This window comes from Erigeron canadensis, chromosome 7, assembly GCF_010389155.1.
Source record: "Erigeron canadensis isolate Cc75 chromosome 7, C_canadensis_v1, whole genome shotgun sequence".
Taxonomy (NCBI): domain Eukaryota; kingdom Viridiplantae; phylum Streptophyta; class Magnoliopsida; order Asterales; family Asteraceae; genus Erigeron; species Erigeron canadensis.
Window position 1 is genome coordinate 17,775,583 of NC_057767.1, and position 20,421 is coordinate 17,796,003.

The following is a 20,421-nucleotide window of genomic DNA, read 5'->3' on the forward strand; positions in this document are numbered from 1 at the left end:
AAAACTTTTAAACAACTTATCAGCGAACTAGGAATGCTAAATCCTTAAAATTAGAGAATTTATTATGAACGCATTAGTGACACTGATAAAGCTCTCCAGTTGAGGAGGTCCAGATGGTCTTTGCTCGCCAGGCTATCGAACGCCTTTGTGATACTATCCTGGCACTAATTGATCTCTGGGCATCATTCCAGGGGGAAAAGACTCAAAATGTTTTTCTGACCAAAATTGTTTTTGTTTAAAGAATTTTAACTGGAGAATTCTCCAGTTGAAACTGGCACAGAATTAATCCTTTAGTGTACATGTTTGGTCTTGTCTTAAAACTAGAGCTCAACCAGATTTTCATAACGTGTTAAAAATCCAATAATAGTGATAAATTGTAATTTAAGTTAGTGGATGTTATTGTTGTTAAGACATGCTGAAATGATTTCTAAGGTTGAAGGACTAGGAGTGTCAATTAGCTTAATTGTAGATTTAGACTATAAATACCTCAACTCCTTAGAAATCATAAGCCTTTAATCCATTTTTACATACAACTTATTCAGATAGTCTCTCTCTCTCTCTCTCTAGAAAATCACACACACTAAACACACCAAGAGCACACACACTTGAACCACCATTTTTGAGATCGAATCAATAGCAGAAATCGTGTTGTTACATGTGGTATCAGAGCAAAATATCACTTTGATATCAATCCATAACTGTTTTTGATCTCAAATTTCATTCAAAATCAACCAAAAACTGGTTCCACAAAAATCGTCCCTGTTTCATTATAATTCTTCATTCAAATCGCATAAAATCATTAGTTTTTGTTCACCAATCGATTCCTCATAGCTCAAAACATATACCTGTTGAATTTTGTGTTCCAATTCGATCTAAATCTCTAGATTGAAATTTTTAGTTTTGTCGCTAAAAATTGGGTTTTGATTCTGTTGTGTTATAAGCTGAATTGTGTATTAGGAGTTGTTGCGGACGTAATTACAAACGTTTTGCATATTTCACATTCTAACACTCAATAAATCGAAAGTTATTGAAGCTTGAAAATTCATCAATGGAGTTTTTACTTTGTGTTCTGTTGGAGAAGAAGACCTCAAAACGATCTTCACTAGGACGATCTCCTTAAGATCGTCTTAGTGGTTGTTTTTCCATATTTGATACATTTTGTGTTGTGGCTTGTAGGACGATCCTCACAAGATCGTTCTAGCAAGTGTGGTTGTTGGAAAAGTGTTGTTTGTGGCTAACTGATCCATTTTGGATTGGTTTGGTCAAAATTCAAAGTGTTTAAACTTTGAAAATGAGTTGGCAGAAACTAAGACGATGTTGCCAAGATCATCTCAGTTACCTGACACTAAAACGATCTTGACCAAGATCGTCTCAGTGTTTGCTGTTTGTTGTGTTGGTGTGGTTGATCATTTGAAGTTGTTGTGATTGGGAATCACACACTTCTTGGGTAACTGATCATTATTGATTGGTTTTGCTCAAATCAAGTTCCTTCCAATTCAAACAAATCTCTGTCCAAAAATTTCCAAGTCTTCTAAAACGATCTTATCAAGACCGTTTCATTTCCTTGATCAAAATTCCAAGACGATCTCTTTTTAGATCGTTTCATTTTCAAAGTACTTTATACTTCAATTTCTTTTTCAATTTCCTTTAATTCCTTTTCAATTTCCATTTCCAAATCACAAAATCATTCCTCAATTTCAGTTTCATTTCATACTTAGCCAAATTTAATCAAAGTTCATTCAAGACGATCTTCTCTAAATCGTCTTACTCTTCTTAATCCTAAAACGATCTTTTCCAAGTCGTTCTTAAATTCATTCATCTAGGAAGATCTCTTCCAAGACGATCATATACTAAAACGATCTTCTCAAGATCGTTTCAGCTTCTGAAAATTTCAACTTTCATTCTAAGTCAAGTTCTAAATCAAATCTCTTTCAAATGGCTTCTCGTGAAGTTTTGGCATTAGGTTCTGACACAAGACCTCCAGTTCTTTACCGTGGTTCTTATGGACTATGGAAGAAAAGATTCATGGACTATGTGGAATGTCAACCAAATGGTCACCTTCTTAAAGATTCCATTCCTAATGGACTTGCAATTCATCGTCATCCCACCACTGGTGCTATACTCACTCTTGATCTTTTGAATGCTGAACAAAAAGATCGAACAGCTGCAGATAACAGAGCTAGATCATGCTTATACAAAGCACTGCCAGATGAAATCTATGGTTCTGTTGATTCTTATGATACAGCCAAGGAGATATGGGATGAGGTGGCAAGACAAATGGAAGGATCTGACCTAACTTCAACAATAAGATTAACAAATGTGTTGACTGAGTTTGACAACTTTAGCAAATTGCCAAATGAATCTCTAGAGGCTGTCTACTGTAGATTCTGCAATGTCATAAATGAACTTAGGAAGAACAATGTCAAGAAATCAGAGATTGAGTTAAACATCAAATTCATCAAAGCTCTTGGTCCTGAGTGGGAAGATTATGGAACTCAGATTAAGCAACATCAAAATCTGGCCAAGTTCTCCATCCGTAATCTTCATGAATCCTTCAAACTCAATGAACATCAAGTACAAAACAAAGCTTCATCGAACAAAATGCCAGAAGTTGTATCTTCTGATCCTTTGGCATTAATTGTTGAAAAGAAGGTTTCTGAAGCTCTTAAAAGGCAAATGGTAGTTGTTTCTTCGTCTGATGAGGAGGGAGATGATATGTTGGCTCCAAGAGATGGTGTTTCTGACGAATTATATCAAGCTCTCGCCGCAGTTACAAAGCACTTCAAGAAAAAGTACTACAAAGCCTTGTGAGTTTTTCACTTGTGAGTTTCCTGAAGAGTTAGTTGTTCACCCTAAGCCTTGTGCTAGTATAGGTGTTGATACTTCTACTCAATTTTCATGTGAAACCAAAGAAGCGTCAGTTCAAGTTGATTATATTCCTGAGACAACCAATAGTGTGAAGTTGGAAAACAAAACTCCTGATTTTTCAAAATTCTCTCCGGTTTCACCATTCTACAAATCTGATTTTGATAAATTCATGGAGGGAGAATATGTTTTTGATTCTGAAACTGAGAAAAAGATTGAATCTACCAAAATCAAAGTTGAATCAAAAGAGGAATCTCCAAAATCGTTTTCCAAAGCTCTAACTTCATATTATTCAAAGAAACGGGTTATTTCCAAACTCGTCAATACTGAACCAAAGACTGTCACCAAACCAAGAATCAATAAGTTAAAAACAAAGTGTCCTACCCCGGAAAAGCATGTTGAAACCAAACAAGTTGAGACCATTCCCAAAATCAAATACAACAAAGTGAAACTTCTGGAAATCAAATCAAATATTTCTTCGTCTAGCTCTCATTCTAGTTCAATTTCTAAAGTGTCTAGGTCTAGCTCAGTTTTGCTAACTAGGGATGCTACAAATGGTGCAACTAGATATAGGGATAGATATGGCTGGTTTTCTCATGATAAACCTAAGAAACAAGAAGTTTCCGCACCCTCAAAAGAGACTAAAAAGATAAAAGTTCTTCAAAATTCTTGTTCTAATCTTCTTAGGGTCAATCCCACAGGTAGAAAGAGCTTGATTAGTGAGTCTAAATGGGTAGCTAAGTCTTTAGTACCTAAGATCACTAAAGTTGATAAAAGGAAGAAAAGGCAAAGGAGAAAAGCGGGTAAAAAGTTGAAGCTTGTTTCTGATGTATCAAACAATTTATCTTTTAAATCCCTATTGAGAAACAATGTTAATGGTGCCAAGGCTAAGCCTTGTGATGTTGTAAACAATGTTAATTCTCGTGTGTATGGTTTGAATGGTGATATACATGTTACTTTTGATTCATGTGTTAATGTTCGTTGGTTTTATTCAAATGTGCTTGTTGATAATGTGTTTGTTAATGCCTATATTGATACTAAAGCATGTTTGTATGCATATCCTAAGTTATATACCCTGCCTGTGCTAACTAACTACAAAGGACCCATCTTCAAGAGGGTACCTAAAGTCGGTTAATAAAGCATTGCTCGACTCTGGGTGTTCAAAACACATGACTGGCAATAAAGCATTGCTCAAGAACTTTATCGAACGATTCATGGGAACTGTTCGTTTTGGTAACAACAATTTCGCTCCTATCTTAGGCTATGGCGACATTGAACGCAATGGAATTGTCATTAAGAAAGTTCACTATGTTGAAGGATTAAGTCATAATTTGTTCAATGTTGGACAATTCTGCGACAACAATCTTCAAGTTCTTTTTCGACAATCTCTCTACAAGGTTCAAACTCTAGATGGAGTTGACATTTTGTGTGGCAACCGCGATGATAACCTCTTTACCGTCAATCTTGATGATAACCAACCAACCGATAATATTTGTCTCATTTCAAAGGCTACTTCAAAGAATTCTTGGTTGTGGCATAGAAGACTTTCTCACCTAAATTTTCCTACCATCAATACTTTAGTCAATAAGCATCTTGTTGAAGGCTTGCCAGACTATAAGTATGAAAATGAGAATGTCTGTCCTTCTTGTGCCGTTGGGAAGATAAAACGAGCTTCTCATAAACCGAAGAAATCTCCAAATTCTTTAGCACCTCTTCATTTGCTTCACATGGATCTTTGTGGACCAATGAAAGTTCAAAGCCGAAATGGGAAGAGATACATTTTGGTTATCGTTGATGATTATTCAAGATACACTTGGGTCAAGTTTCTTGCCTCCAAAGATGAAACAACTCAGATTCTGATCAATTTCATCACTTCAACTCAAGTGAATCTTCAATTTCCAGTCCGATACATTTCTTCGGATAATGGAACTGAATTCAAGAATGTCGTGTTTGATGAATTTTGTAAATCTAAAGGCATTACTCACCAATTCTCTGCGGTTCGTACCCTACAACAAAATGGTGTCGTTGAAAGGAGAAATCGAACGCTTGTGGAAGCTGCAAGAACCATGCTAGCTTATTCTAAGTTACCTTCCAACATGTGGGCTGAAGCTGTTGACACTGTTTATCACACTCAGAATCGGTCCATTGTTAATCAGCGTTTTGAGAAGACTCCTTATGAGGTTGTTAACAAACGGAAACCCAACATCAACTATTTTCATATCTTTGGGTGTGTTTGTTATACTCTGAATGATCGGGAGAATCTTGGAAAGTTCGACAAAAAAGGTGATGAAGGTTACTTTGTTGGTTGTTCCAAGACATCAATTGCCTATCGAATCTACAATCGCTGAACAAATACGATTCAAGAAACAATGAATGTTTGGTTTGATGAGATGTCGGGCATGATTTTCGAGCAAGAAAGTTTGCTACCAACGAACAATGGTCCAAGTGATTCAAGTACTTCATCAAGGACTTCTACTTTAGCATCCAAATTCAAGAAGTTTCCAGCTCCAACGAGTGATGAGTTAGACATTCTTTTTGAAGAATTCTACAATTCAAAACCGATTCATGATGAGGAACCTCAAGTCATCATTGAACCAATTCCGAACAATGATCCAGTTCCTGACAACCATCATGAATCATCATCAAGTTCATCTGAGCAAAATGCTACTTCTTCAAGTAGTAGTTCTTCATCCTCTTCTAATGATTCTTCTTCTCAATTCTCTCATGATATTTCTTCTCCAGTGAATGTTCAAGAACAACCTACCCAATTTACCCAGACTACCAATCCGATAAACACTCCAAATGTATATGTGCCTCTTGATTTCGATCATCCATCTTACGAGGAAGCTGTTCTACCAAGCTATGATTCCATCTCTCAGCAAAACTCTGGTTTTAATGATGATGATGTTGATGTCAATCAACAAGATCCTCTTCCTCATGATCGCAAATGGTCACATATGCAAAAAGATCATCCTACAGATCAAATTATTGGAGATCCACAAGCCGGAGTAACTACTCGTACTTCAGTGAATGAGTGTCTGGTTGCACTTTCTCTTAGCAACATTGAACCCAAAACTGTTTCTGTAGCTCTTCGAGATCCAGAATGGGTTACAGCTATGCAAGATGAACTCGCTCAGTTTGAAAGACTGAAAGTATGGAGATTAGTTCCAAATCCAAGGAAAAATGAACCTATTGGCACAAAATGGATTTTCAAGAACAAGAAGGATGAGAATGGAGTGGTAGTAAGGAACAAGGCTCGATTAGTTGCAAAGGGTTATTGCCAACAACCTGGTGTTGATTTCGACGAAACTTTTGCTCCAGTTGCACGAATGGAAGCCATTCGGATTTTCTTAGCTTATGTTGCATTCAGAAACTTCACTGTGTTTCAAATGGATGTGAAGACAGCTTTCTTGAATGGTGATCTCAAAGAAGAAGTTTACGTTGAACAACCAGAAGGTTTTGTTGATCCCAAAAGACCAAACCATGTCTACAGGTTAGACAAGGCTCTCTACGGTCTTAAGCAAGCACCCCGAGCATGGTATGATTCCTTATCTACTTTCTTGATTAGAGGTGGCTTTACCAAAGGCACAATTGACCCTACCTGATTCATTCGCAAACAAGGTAAGCATGTTCTTCTTGTCCAAATATATGTTGATGACATTATCTTTGGGTCAACCAGTCAAACATTTTGTCGAAACTTTTCATCTCTAATGGTTAATCATTTTGAAATGAGCATGATTGGGGAAATGAACTACTTTTTGGGTCTTCAAATCAAACAACTACCAAATGGTATTTTCATATCACAAGGTAAGTATATTCATGCCATGTTGAAAAACTTTGATATGACTACTTGTTCTTCAATTTCAACTCCAATGGCTGCTCGTACAAGTATTAATGCTGATAAAAATGGGAAAACATTTGACCAAAAGAGATATAGAAGTATGATTGGTTCATTGTTGTATCTTACAACATCTCGCCCAGATATAATGTTTGCAACATGTATGTGTGCTAGGTATCAAGCTGCTCCAACTGATTTACATTTTCAAGCTGTGAAACGAATATTTCGTTATCTGAAGGGTACACCCAATTTAGATCTCTGGTATCCAAGGGATACTGGATTCAATTTAACTGCCTATTCAGATGCAGATCATGCAGGTTGTAAGCTTGATCGCAAGAGCACTTCTGGTACTTTACAATTTTTGGGTGATAAAATTGTGAGTTGGTCTTCCAAGAAACAAAATTGTGTGTCACTATCAACAGCTGAAGCTGAATATGTGGCTGCGGCTAGTTGTTGTGCTCAAGTGTTATGGATGAAGACTCAACTTACTGATTATGGTCTGAAATATGATCATATTCCCATCTATTGTGACTCTCAAAGTGCCATTGCTATTGCAGTTAACTCAGTAAACCACTCTCGATCAAAGCATATTGATGTGAGATATCATTTTCTGAAAGATCATATTGAGAAAGGTGACATCGAGCTCTACTTTGTGGGAACTGACTATCAGCTTGCAGATTTGTTCACTAAACCATTGGATGAGAAAAGGTTTAACTTTCTGATCTCTAAACTTGTCATGTTAAATCTTGAACCTTAACTTATTTTGTTCTGGATACATTCTTGAAAAACAAAATATAAAATTTGAAAAGACAAAAATCAAATACAAAAATATACAATTTTGAAAAATAACAAAAAAAAATTTCTTTATTTTTTTTTCTTTCTTCTTTTTCAAAATGGCTTGCATATATTCTGTATGCAACCCGTTCTTCATTGAGCTATTTATTTCAAAATGGCTTATGCATACTCTGTGCATAATCCGTTCTTATTTGAAATTATTTATATTTCAAAGTTGGTATAAAATGTGTTGTTATACATATAGATTGATATAAGATAACGCGGAATTGAACGCCTTTGTGTACTTCCAAGTGGTCTTATATGAATATGTATGTGTAATGGAAATTTTTCATTTGTTTAAAATTGCAAACAATTCTCTTCGAGAGTCTTGATTTTGTTGCAAACAACTTCAAATTTTTCAAAAGAATTTCATGTTTCAAAAAACTCTCAATTGTTGATATGAGAAGCAAAGGATTGAACGCCTTTGTGTACTCCCGAGTTGTCTCATCTTGAACAATTGATTGAGTCAAATCATTATGTCTTTTTTTGAGAAATACATTTTTGCTCCACCTTTCTATGAAAACATTTTGATATATCTCTGCATAGATTAAGGGGGAGTTTGTGATTTCAAACCTCTGTCAAACTTCTAATGTGTTTTTAAATCATTTTTTTTCACATTTGATGATTTTCAAAAGATTTTCTCCAAAGGAAGTTCGGTGTTTAGTTTGCACATGAGCAACTAGTTTTTCTCAAAATTTACTACATGGACTTCATCATCGCCGATGAGTTCTAACCCCAGAGTATTCACTTCTTTCATTAGATAGTGAGGGTATTTTGAGTGATGATGATTTCGTGCAACTAGGATGGAGGGAGTAAAGTCGAAAAGTGAGAGGTTATGGTGATATGTTGTGAGAAAAGAGTTAAAAGAAATGACACCCTTCCCTAAATTTCTCAAATCGCCGGGTAAAACACATTTCTATCAGATGTCATTTGTTGATATCTTGATAAAGACTTCATGGACCCAATGAAGCGATGCACATTTTTACCTAACCACTCAAGTGTTTCTTAACAAATACTTGTTTTATTTCTCACGGAGATTTTCACATTTCTATTGACTCTTCATTTGGAAGATGTTGATATTGAATAAGGGCGACACTCTGCTCCGGTCCCCGACTTCATTTAATCACGTTGTGTCTAAAGCTATCTTGCTTGATCATTAATTTGATCCTTATTCATTTTCTTAAGACACATTTGAGTCATATCTTTGTGATATTATTGCATATCTATGTGATATAGCCGGAACATTTGTAGTGATATCTTAATTGATATTCCACAATGATCAAATGGAAAGCCTACCAATGCTAACATATTTTCCAACATTGAACGTAGGTCTCATAATTACATTGATGTGATTATTGAGTGAACGAGAAGTCTATCAGTGACCTCGGATGTTTCCTAACAAGTCTTTAAGGATAATAGATTGTGGTTATCGAACGCCTTAGGTAACACTGACCATGATTTCTATTCTTTGAAGCAATCTCGTAGTTGAAAAGCTACAAGACCGAGCTATGAGTACATAGGAAATCCGAAAAATGTCATACATTTCTTTCGGTCATTTCATTAATCCTTTTGATTTTTGAACATGTTAACGGATCATCCTTATCCGGTTTTTCCATTTATCATCTCACAAACACAAAAACCACCAATATCATACTATAACATTTGTATCAACAACTTCAACCTTACATTTTAGTTACCCTTAGGATTCTTTGGGCTAGGAATATTGAATTGGGTTGATGTGTTGTTGTTTGATACTTCTTCATGCAAATCTAGTTTTAACTTGTGATATTTCTTTTGGTATTCGATCAATCAATGTTTGCATAATGACATTGGTTCCCAACTTTGTCATTATGAGGGGGAGAAAAAGATTATGATTGATTGAGAAAGAAAATCTTTGAGCTTGATTTGTGCAAACATGGAGTTAGTAAGAAGGTTGTAGTGAGTGTATGGAGGTTACGGATAAAAGATAAGAGAGAATATTTAGTGTATGGGATTGATGGGAAAATTTGAAATTAATAGAAATTCAGTCAATTGAGCTCAGATTTTCAGAGTTGAGTTGTTCATTTTCAGAATTGAGTTCTTGACTTGGAAAAAGGATAATTACAAAGATAAGGATATGATGTTCAAAGATGCTCCAAAATGCTTACACTCATGAATTGGGGGGAGCATGATTAATTCAAGTTTTGTTCAAAAGTTTACTCTCCAAAGTGTTTAAGTCAAAATGACAAAGATCAAAGCTACAAAAGTTGAAAGATTGATTGGAAGATTCAAGACAAAGAAGTAAAACTTCCAAAGAGTCTTCATCAACACATTTCATTCAAGATCTTCTAAGTCATATAATAATACTTGATCAAGAAGCTTCAATGCATATATCAAGGGGGAGAGTTTAAGTTTTTGATACTTCATTCCAAGGAAACAAATTTTCATTCAAGAATCGAAGATTGAAGAACCAAAGCCAAATTTATACCTTCCGTACTTCAAAAGACAACTCTGATTCATGGTTCAACAATTTTCAAAGATTCTAGACTCATTCATTTTATTCTCTGTTCAAAAAGAACATTGAGAATTTCATCATGTTTTAACTACAAGAAGTCCAAAACCAAGATTGATTCAAGTTCTCCAGAGACAATGAGAAAGCTTTGAAGACTTGTTTCATCACACCAATTGTCTTCACCATCGGGCTCATCAACTTACTTCCTACAAGACAAAATAACACGTACTTCATTCATTACAATATATCACTAAGGGAGAGAATGTTAAAAATCCAATAATAGTGATAAATTGTAATTTAAGTTAGTGGATGTTATTGTTGTTAAGACATGGTGAAATTATTTATAAGGTTGAGGGACTAGGAGTGTCAATTAGCTTAATTGTAGATTTAGACTATAAATACCCTCAACTCCTTAGAAATCATAAGCCTTTAATCCATTTTTTACATACAACTTATTCAGATCGTCTCTCTCTCTCTCTCTCTAGAAAATCACACACTAAACACACCAAGAACACACACACTTGAACCGCCATTGTTGAGATCGAATCAATAGCAGAAATCGTGTTGTTACATAACGATAAGAATACTTGGTCAATATTTATGACACGTGAAGACCCTCGAGTGTTTTGATCCACTTACAACTGTTACATGACGTGTCATGACTTTTTGAGAAGAAAATTCTAATAACCGACTTAGAAATGTACTAAATAAGTTCCTCAAATCGTACATTCGCCATTAGAACAATTAGACAGTTCTATTTAAATTAAGTTCTTGATATATTTGGACCCAATTATGTATTTACATGAAGGTCAATTTGATCTTAAATCTTGATTTAAATGACGAATTTATGATTTAATACGATAGAATACTAAAGCTCGGGTCGTAAACGTTCGTGTTCATAAAAGTTCTAGTCCAAAATGTTCACAAATAGTTCTTACATTTATTAAGTTCATTTAATGTTGGAAAACTATAAATAGAGGGTTTAGAGAGAGAAAGCATCAACCTTCATCTTCTTCTTCTTCTTCCACTTCTCTCACTAAAAACACACACTGCAGCCACCAAAAACACACACAAAAGCATCTCTTGATTTTGGATTGTTAAATCAAAATCGTTTGTACTTTTAGCATCCTCGTGATAATCAAAACACACTTCTTGAATCATTTTACAGGTAACAACAACATTTGATGAGCTTTTGATCAAATTAAAAATGTACTTTTTCAAGTTTATGTTCTTGATGATTTGGTCCCATTTTTGAATGAAAATCGTGTTAATAGTTAATGGGTTTGTGTCTAAATGTGTTTAGTAACATTTGTATGAACAAATTTGAGTCATAACATGCTTTAATCTACAAAACCCATTTTTTTTTTTAAAGTGAAAGTACAACTTGTTCTTGAGGTCACAATTTGTTCATAGCATGTTTTGATCTTATAATTAGTATTGTGTGAATATGTGCTAGTTTTATGACCCAACAAATCCTGAAATCGGTCTAGACCTTCGTTTTGTGTTCTCGTGCTTGTCCGGCCCGCTTGGTGAATGGGACGGTCCTGATGGGACGATCTTGGTCCCAAGATCGTCCTAGGGCAGCCTGTTCGTTCTTGTGCATGCTCGTTTGGTCTCGTGTGAAAGTTGTGATGTGTTGTGGTGTTGGAACACTCCTGGGTAACTGATCTTCTAAGATTGGTTTTGCTCAAACAATTGTTCTTGGCGCTAGGAAGATCTTGCCAGGAAGATCTTGCCAGGACGATCTTGCCAGGAAGATCTTGCCAGGAAGATCTTGACACAAAACGATCTTGTTTTATAACTTGGCATGCTTGAACTTAAATCAACTAGATCTTGTACTTAACCACTAGACCAGTACATTAAAACTCATAATTCATCTAAATCATTTAAAGAACAAGTTCTATGGTCGATCAAACTAAGTTCTTAAGACAAGAAAATCATTAGTAACGACATGTTCAACACATTACCATTATAACTACATATGTGTGTGTGATCATTCAAACTCTTTTTGAGTCAAAACGTTCAAGGATCTTTAAGGACCAAATCATCAGTTCATCAAGGACATTCCAATGATTAAATAATCACATGAATTGATACGTGTGTTCATTAATGATCAATGATCTATATATAGGTTTCCATCAAGGTGTACATGGATTTTGATAGAGATAACCTATCTATCTTGGTGCTTGTTCTCTGTGCTTATAAACCGTGCTTGTACCAGATCATTGTGAGTTTCATAGCCCCTTTTTACTTATATAAATAATTTGGGGTGAAAGGATACTCGTGCCTTTGTGTCTATCATCATTTATGGCTATATGACTGTACTGTATGATGTGCACTATGATACTTGATACTTGATGCTTGATACTTATGTTGGAGTTTGAGATGCTTGATACTTGATACTTATGGTGGAGTTGGAGGCACCAGTTGAGATACTTGATACTTGCACCGTTAGGCCTGGTATACCGTAAGTGCTGGTTGCATAGAGATACTTCATTCTTGCTATCATAAGTAAGTTGTTAGCCATATTGCTGTGTAGATCTTGATGATATTTCGACCTGGCACCATTCTTAATACTTGTTTACAAAACCTACGAACTCACCAACCTTTGTGTTGACACTTTTGAGTATTCCTTTCAGGTGTTCAAGCTAATCGTGGCTAGAATTGGAACTTGGGACTTGTAGCAGACCTCAGGCATAGGATTTGGAGTTTTGTATACCTTCTTTTGTGCTTGATGGCATTAGGCCTAATCTCTTCCCCTGTGTGGGAATTTATCTCATACTTTATTTGAATGCTTGTGAACTGTGTTTTGCATATTTGAATTATGAAATTGACTATCCATGCTTAATTTATGCACACATATAGCTATTCCTATGTAATATCCATGTGCGCGTGTGCTTTATCTTGCATTGCGAGTTTTCCGCCTTAGTCGGGGTGTGACAAAAATGCACTTTTTATTGGGAAAATAAAAGTTAGTGGGCACGTGGAGAAGTTAAGCCGTCGTAGCATTTAATGATGACACGGAGAATTAAATGTTTTGCTTCCAAATTCAAATTAATTTTTATAAAATATCTTAAAATTTTGATTTTTGACATCAAAATATTCTTGGTATTTCTTTGGGATTGTAAATTCAGTCTATAAATACCATTTATTTACTCCAAAACACATATACTTTCTTTTCAGATTCCTCATTTACTTCCCAATCATCAAAATTGTTAGGTCCAGTTTTTGCTGAAAACTGGAGCCTCTCCAGTTCGAACTGGAGACCAAAGAATTGTCCAGAAATATTAGAAGTCTAGTTGCAATGTACAGTTATGCAACTGAAGACTTCCTCTGGTTGAAGATCTGTAGAACACACCTGAAGACATTCCAATTGAAGTCACTAGTGTAATTGAAAAGAAGAAAAGGACAATCCAAGCGTCGTATCAGGATCACAAAAGCTGGTTCTGAAACTAAAAGTGAAACTTGTGATCTTGGTAATCTGTATGAACTTTGTTATACAGAGTAGGTGGAGCTATACAATATCATAGTAGGTATGCCTGGAATTCATCAACAGACTGCTTTTGAAGCCATAGAGAAGAACTTTGATATCATTAAAAAGTTCAATATTGATATCTCTGGGCTGCCAAAACCAAAGACATATGATTTGGCTGGAGAAGATGAGTCAATTGAGCCTTTAAAGAAGAAAAGAAAAAGTGTTGTTGGACCTAAAGCTCCTGGAGGTGATCATTCAGAATTTCTCAAAAATTTAAGTCCTTCAGAGTTCCTTGGTCAACTAGCACCTAATTCAATTGATAAGATGCTTGACCATCTCGATCTGTCTCTACCTGCTGGTGTAGAAAATCCAAAGTGTGGATTGTTCATTGAAAAGCCTGAGCATGGAATGTATTTTGTGAATGCAAGAGGTAAGCTGGTATTTCAAAGAACGACTGAGCTGAAGAAGGTACCTCATTTGCATTTCTATACCCTTTACAGATTCTGTCGTACTTTTAGTGAAAACGGAAATGGTTACGAGCAATATGTCATAAGTGAAGGCCTTGATAGAAAATTAAATGTAACCATTGCTCCATCCTTTGAGGTGAAACAAGAAGCTGTAGAGATGTTAGGAATTTGATTGTAATCAGCAATTCATGTAATTCCTCAATGTAATTTCAAGTTATCAAAATAAAGCAAGTTCTCTATCACATATCAAATTGAAAAGAACCCGAAAGATTCAAATGGTCACAATTTATATGTCTAAGTTATTTGATTCTTTGCAAGCTGATAGTTAGAAAAATGTGTTAGGTTTTGTCACCGTCAAATAGGGGGAGATTGTTGAGTCCCAATGATAATGTAAATTTACTGATGACAAATATGATGTATAAACACTTAGTAATCTTTGAGTTCTTGTAATCTGATCTGGGTCAGTGTGAGCTGACACAGCTTGCGATCTATCTTTGATCCAGATCATACTTCATTCTTTGTAATTGTAATATCTTTTGGAAGCTAGTGTTGTTCAAGCTGCATAAACATGCAATAGCATTCAATCCAAGTCGAAGAAGAGGATTGGAGATAGAAGACTAAGCTGAGAGTGGAAGACAACTTAGGATTAGCAGTTAGCTTGGAAACACTTAGTGCAGATTGGTGCTTCGATAAACGGCCCAATTTGTGTATGACAATCAAGTGAAGATAACAATCTGGATTTGTTGATAAAGATAAATGATGTGACTAGGATTATTTCCAGTATCCAGGTTGGTGGTTGTATTTACATGTGCATGTCCATACAGCGATTGGTTGAAGAGAGAATGTGTAGCAGTACGTGGGGACCACAAGTACGATGAAGAAGCATGATTGATTATTCCTCTGTCACCCAACCAGAATGATTTACGTGGACAATTTGGACACCAAGTGATGAAGAGCCTTCGCCTATAAAAGCTCTACTCCTTGACAGCATATGTGTGGCATTACTAAGAATCATTCTTCACACAAGTTTTTCTACTCATAAACACAAATTAGTCTATAGAAAATCAGCTTGGGCTGATTCTTTAGAGTTGAAACTTATTGATTGTTGTTTGTCATTTTAAGGGTTGTTTAGATATTTGTAGGCTATCTTGTTTCCGCAACAACCATGTAATTCTTTGTATAGATTATTTATTGAATAACAAATTACACTTGAAAACCACAATCTGTGTCCAAGTATGTTTTTACTTTCTGCTTTACTGTTTCATTGATTCTATTATCTACTTAATATATTTACCTTAACTGAATCACTAAACTTACTTTAAAAGTTTGTAAAGATCGAGTAAAGTTGTATTCACCCCCCCCCCTTTACAACTGTTCTGTGTACAATATACTCTGTATATTGATACACCGTGGGATGTGTCAATTAGTATCAGAGCAGGGGTTAAGAATTAACTTGGCTAGATCCTTACTCATTTATCTTTTAGTAAAGCCAAATGTCATCTTACGTTGATAATGGTTCATCGACTCGACCACCTATGTTTGACAAAGATGATTTCAGTGGGTGGAAGGGTCGTATGTCTTTTATCCTTGAATCCATTGATAACAATATGCCTGACATCCTAATGGATGATCCCTAGGTTCCTACACAGATTCTTGTGGTTAATGTTGTGGTTAGAGATGGTCAACTAACCATTCCTGCCACAGTAAAATCCATTGTTAAGGACAGGGCAGATTGGGGGGATGAGGATAGGAGGTTGGCAAATCTGGATGTGAAGGCTAGAAATTTCATTGTCCAGGTTGTGCCCAAAGATATTTACCATTCTATTAAAATGTGTACTACTGCTAAGAAAATGTGGGGTACTTTGAGTGTCATGTTTGAAGGTTGCTCTACTTCCATGGAATCTACCATAACTGCTTTAACCAGGAAGTATGAAAGGTTCTTCTCCTTGAGAAATGAATCATTAACTGACACTCATACCCGCTTTAATGCTTTGGTTAATGATTTAGCTGCTGTTGGAATAACTAAGACTAATGATGTTTTAAAGAGCAAGTTTCTTGACTCACTACCACCTAAATGGAATAATTATATCTCTTCTATGAAACTAAGTTCTGTGTATAAAGATCTTGATCTCCCTGGACTTTTTGGTTTACTCTGTTAGAAATCCAAAAATAGTGATACATTGTAATTTAAGTTATGGACATACTTGTTGTTAAGTCATGAGTTGATGATTTCTAAGGTTGAGGGGCTAATACTGTTAATTAGCATAGTTGGATAGTTTAGACTATAAATAGCCCTCAATTCCTTAGAAATCATAACTTTTGCATACCATTATACCTGAATAACACACTCTTGATCCCAATTCTCTCTCAACACACACACAAACACCAAGAACACACACACTAACCAAACACCATTGTTAATGTGAATTCGGTTGATAAAATCGTGTTGATTACATTTGGTATCAGAGAAAAAAATCGTTTTGATCTCGATCCATAACTGAATTCAATCACATCTCATCAAAAATCACCTTTAATTCTGTTTTTTTTTCTGTTTCTGTTCGTCATTTTTTTTCTTCTGAAAATCCAAAAATTAACATCTCAAATCACATAAAATCACAAATGTTTGTTCACCGTTCGATTCCTCATAGTTAAAAACATAATCATCTCAAGTTTCGTGTTAAAATTCAATCTGGAACAAAAGTTCAGATTTTGAGTTTTTGGCGCTAAAATTTGGGATTTGATTCTGTTGTGTTATAAGCTAAGTTGTGTTTATCGGATCATTGCTGAGGTGAAAACAAACTGTTTGCAAGTGGTTTCATGTTCCAATTCTCAGAAAATCAAAAGATATTGAAGCTTTAAAAATCGATAATGGAGGTGTTCATGTTCAGAGGTTGAAGACGACTGTGTGAAGCTAAACGATCTAATTTAGATCGTTTTAGTTTTTCTGTCCTTGATACATACATTTTAGTTTGTGACTTGTAAAATGATTCAAATTTTGATCGTTTTGACAAATGTGGTTGTTGAGATAAGAGTTGATTGTGGCTAACTGATCCTTTGGATTGGTTTTGGTCAATTCAAGTCTTGAAAAATACACAAGTTGTTAAGAAATTATAAAGAGGAACCAAAACGATCTCTTTTAGATCGTTTCAGTTCTCTTAGAAACCAGAACGATCTCTTTTAGATCGTTTCAAGTTTCACTTGAATTTTCTTTGGTTTGAGTAATTCCTGAAGAGTTGTGTTTGGAAATCATACTACTTATGGGTAACTGATCTTCGTGATTGGTTTTGCTCAATTCATTTCATTCAATTTCATACCAAAACTCTGCCCAAATCATTTCAGAATACTTAGAATTTTTCCTTCTTCTGAAAATCGTTTTAAGATTAGATCGTTTCATTCTTCATTCAATTCAGATCGTTTCATTCTTCATTCAATTCAGATCGTTTCATTCTTACTTCAAATCAAATCGTTTCATTTTCATTTTCATTCAGATCATTTCATTTTCATTCCAAAATTAGATCGTTTCATAGTTTCCTAATTTCTTCAAAATCAATTCAATTCTCAACACAAATCAATTTCAAATGACTACTCGTGAAGCATTATCTCTGGGTACTGATACAAGACCACCAGTTCTTTATCGTGGTAATTATGGACTTTGGAAGAAAAGGTTCATGGATTACATTGAACGTCAGACAAATGGTCACATGCTTAAGGACTCAATCATCAATGGACTTGCTATGCATCGTCATCCTACTACCCGTACTATTTTGACTCCTGATCTTTTAAATGCCGAACAAAGAGATCGTACTGCTGCTGACAACAGAGCTAGGTCATGCTTGTACCAAGCACTTCCTGATGAGATCTATGGCTCAGTTGATTCTTACGACACAGCTAAGGAGATTTGGGATGAAGTTGCTAGACAAATGGAAGTTTCTGATGTAACCTCAACAATTCGACTGACAAATGTCTTAACTGAGTTTGACAATTTTCAGAACTCTCCAAATGAATCTCTTGAGTCCGTCTACTACAGATTTTGCAATGTGATCAATGAACTGAGAAAGAACAAGGTCAAGAAAGATGAGATTGAGTTGAACATCAAGTTTATCAAAGCACTTGGTTCCGAATGGGAAGAATATGGAACTCAAATCAAACAACATCAAGATCTGACCAAATTCACCATTCATACTCTTTATGAATCTTTCAAGTTGAATGAGAGCAAAGTTCTAAGCAAAAATTCATTCAACAAAGTGCCAGAAGTTGTATCTACTGATCCTTTGGCATTGGTTGTTGAACAAAAGGTTTCTGAGGCTCTTAAAAGACAAATGACTATTGTTTCTTCGTCTGATGAGGAGGGAGAAGATTACTTGGCTCCAAGAGATGGTGTTCCTGATGAATTCTACCAAGCTCTTGCCGTTGTTACCAAGCATTTCAAGAAAAAATATTTCAAAGCGAGGCCAACTAACAACAATCTTCGAACTTCATCAACAAGTGCATTTCCAAATAAGGAACAATATCATCACAAGAGTTTTGAACAAGGTGAAACAACTGGATCCAAGAAAAGAGACAAGAAAGCAGAAAATGAGAAACAAATCATGGAGAAAGAATAGACATCTGACAAAAAGTGTTACAACTGTGGAACTCCTGGTCATTTTGCTGTGGATTGCAAACTGCCTCGCAAAAAGGATTATGCATACTACAAGCAGAAGATGCTTCTGGCAAAGCAAGTTGAAGCCGGACAAGCCTTGATTGCTGAAGATGACAAGTGGCTCTTGCTTACTAATGATGAAGATGAAGATCTGTCTGCCAATGTATGTTTCATGGCAAGGTTGAGCAAAGATAAAATGCTGGAGGCTGACAACACTGACGAGGAATATCCCGATGATGAGGTAAATCTCGACTCTATTTTTTCATCAATCAAGGATAAAGAGTCTTGTAGAATTGCCTTATCAAACCTGACGAATCATTACACTTATTTAGCCAACAAAAACAAGAAATTGAAAAATAGCATTGTATTTTCAAAAAGGGAATACACAAAACTTCTTGAAGAAAATTCTAAACTTCTTTTTGAGTATGATGCTATGAAATAAGAATTTCAAAACTATAAAGAACAAATGTTGGTTAAAAGAATGTGAAATGAATGCGTCTCCTGACTCTAAGTTATTGGAAAAGTGTCATAATTTAGAAAAGACCATTCTTGATCTTGAAAAAGCCAATCAAGATCTTGAAGTTCAAAAGACCAATGAATGGCTTCGTGCAAATGCAAGACAAATGGATGTTGATATTCTAAATAAGAAGCTTCAAGAAGCTACACCAAAAACAATTGAACTCGAAAGAAAAGTTTATGATTTAAATCATAACTGTTTTTTAAAAGGCATTGAGATTGAAAATCTTGGAAGACAAATTGAGGAACATAAAAAGAATATACTTTTCTATCAAGAAAAGTTGTACAAAGTTGAACAAAACCCTCTTTTGGATTTCACTGCCTATTTCAATAAGTCAAAAATTGATAGATCAGAACTTCTTCTTGGGTTGGGATTTGAGAATATCACTCCATTGCAAAAAGCCAAAGACAAGATCGAACCCTTGTATGATGAAAAGTTTTTGAGACTTGGTATGGTTCAACAATTCATTCGTCCATTGGATAACGAATTTGAGACTGATGAAGTTGAGAAAATTCAAAACAATAAATTTTTGGTTAATTATGATGCCATCAACGCTTCTTACGAAATGAAAAAGTCATCAATTTTTGAATTAGAAGAGATTGCGTCTAATTTTCAAAACCAAGAATCTGTCGGTTTCCCATCTAAACCAGCCAAAGTGTATGTTCCATCCACAATTTTGGAAAAACAAATAGAAGGTTTACAACAAAAGGTGGAATCTCAACAAAACCTTATCAATAATCTAAAGTCTCAAAGTCCGAATTCAAAGAATGAATCAATTATTGTTGATATCAAGAAAGTCTGTGTGAATGTTTCTACACAAACTGATTTTAGTATTTTAGTAGACCATTCAACTCAGACTGCTTGTGTTTCATCTACTAGTTCCTCCACCCAAACCTTGACTGATTCTTTTGAGTATTCATGTCAAAATACTGCTACTAAAATAGCTGATGATTATGTGCAATCTGGTTTATCGAATGACGAACTTGTGCATAGTTTAGTTTTGATATGGTACTACTTTAGGTTTTTCACTTGTGAGTTTCCTGAAGAGTTAGTTGTTCACCCTAAGCCTTGTGCTAGTATAGGTGTTGATACTTCTACTCAATTTTCATGTGAAACCAAAGAAGCGTCAGTTCAAGTTGATTATTTTCCTGAGACAACCAATAGTGTGAAGTTGGAAAACAAAACTCCTGATTTTTCAAAATTCTCTCTGGTTTCACCATTCAACAAATCTGATTTTGATAAATTCATGGAGGGAGAATATGTTTTTGATTCTGAAACTGAGAAAAAGATTG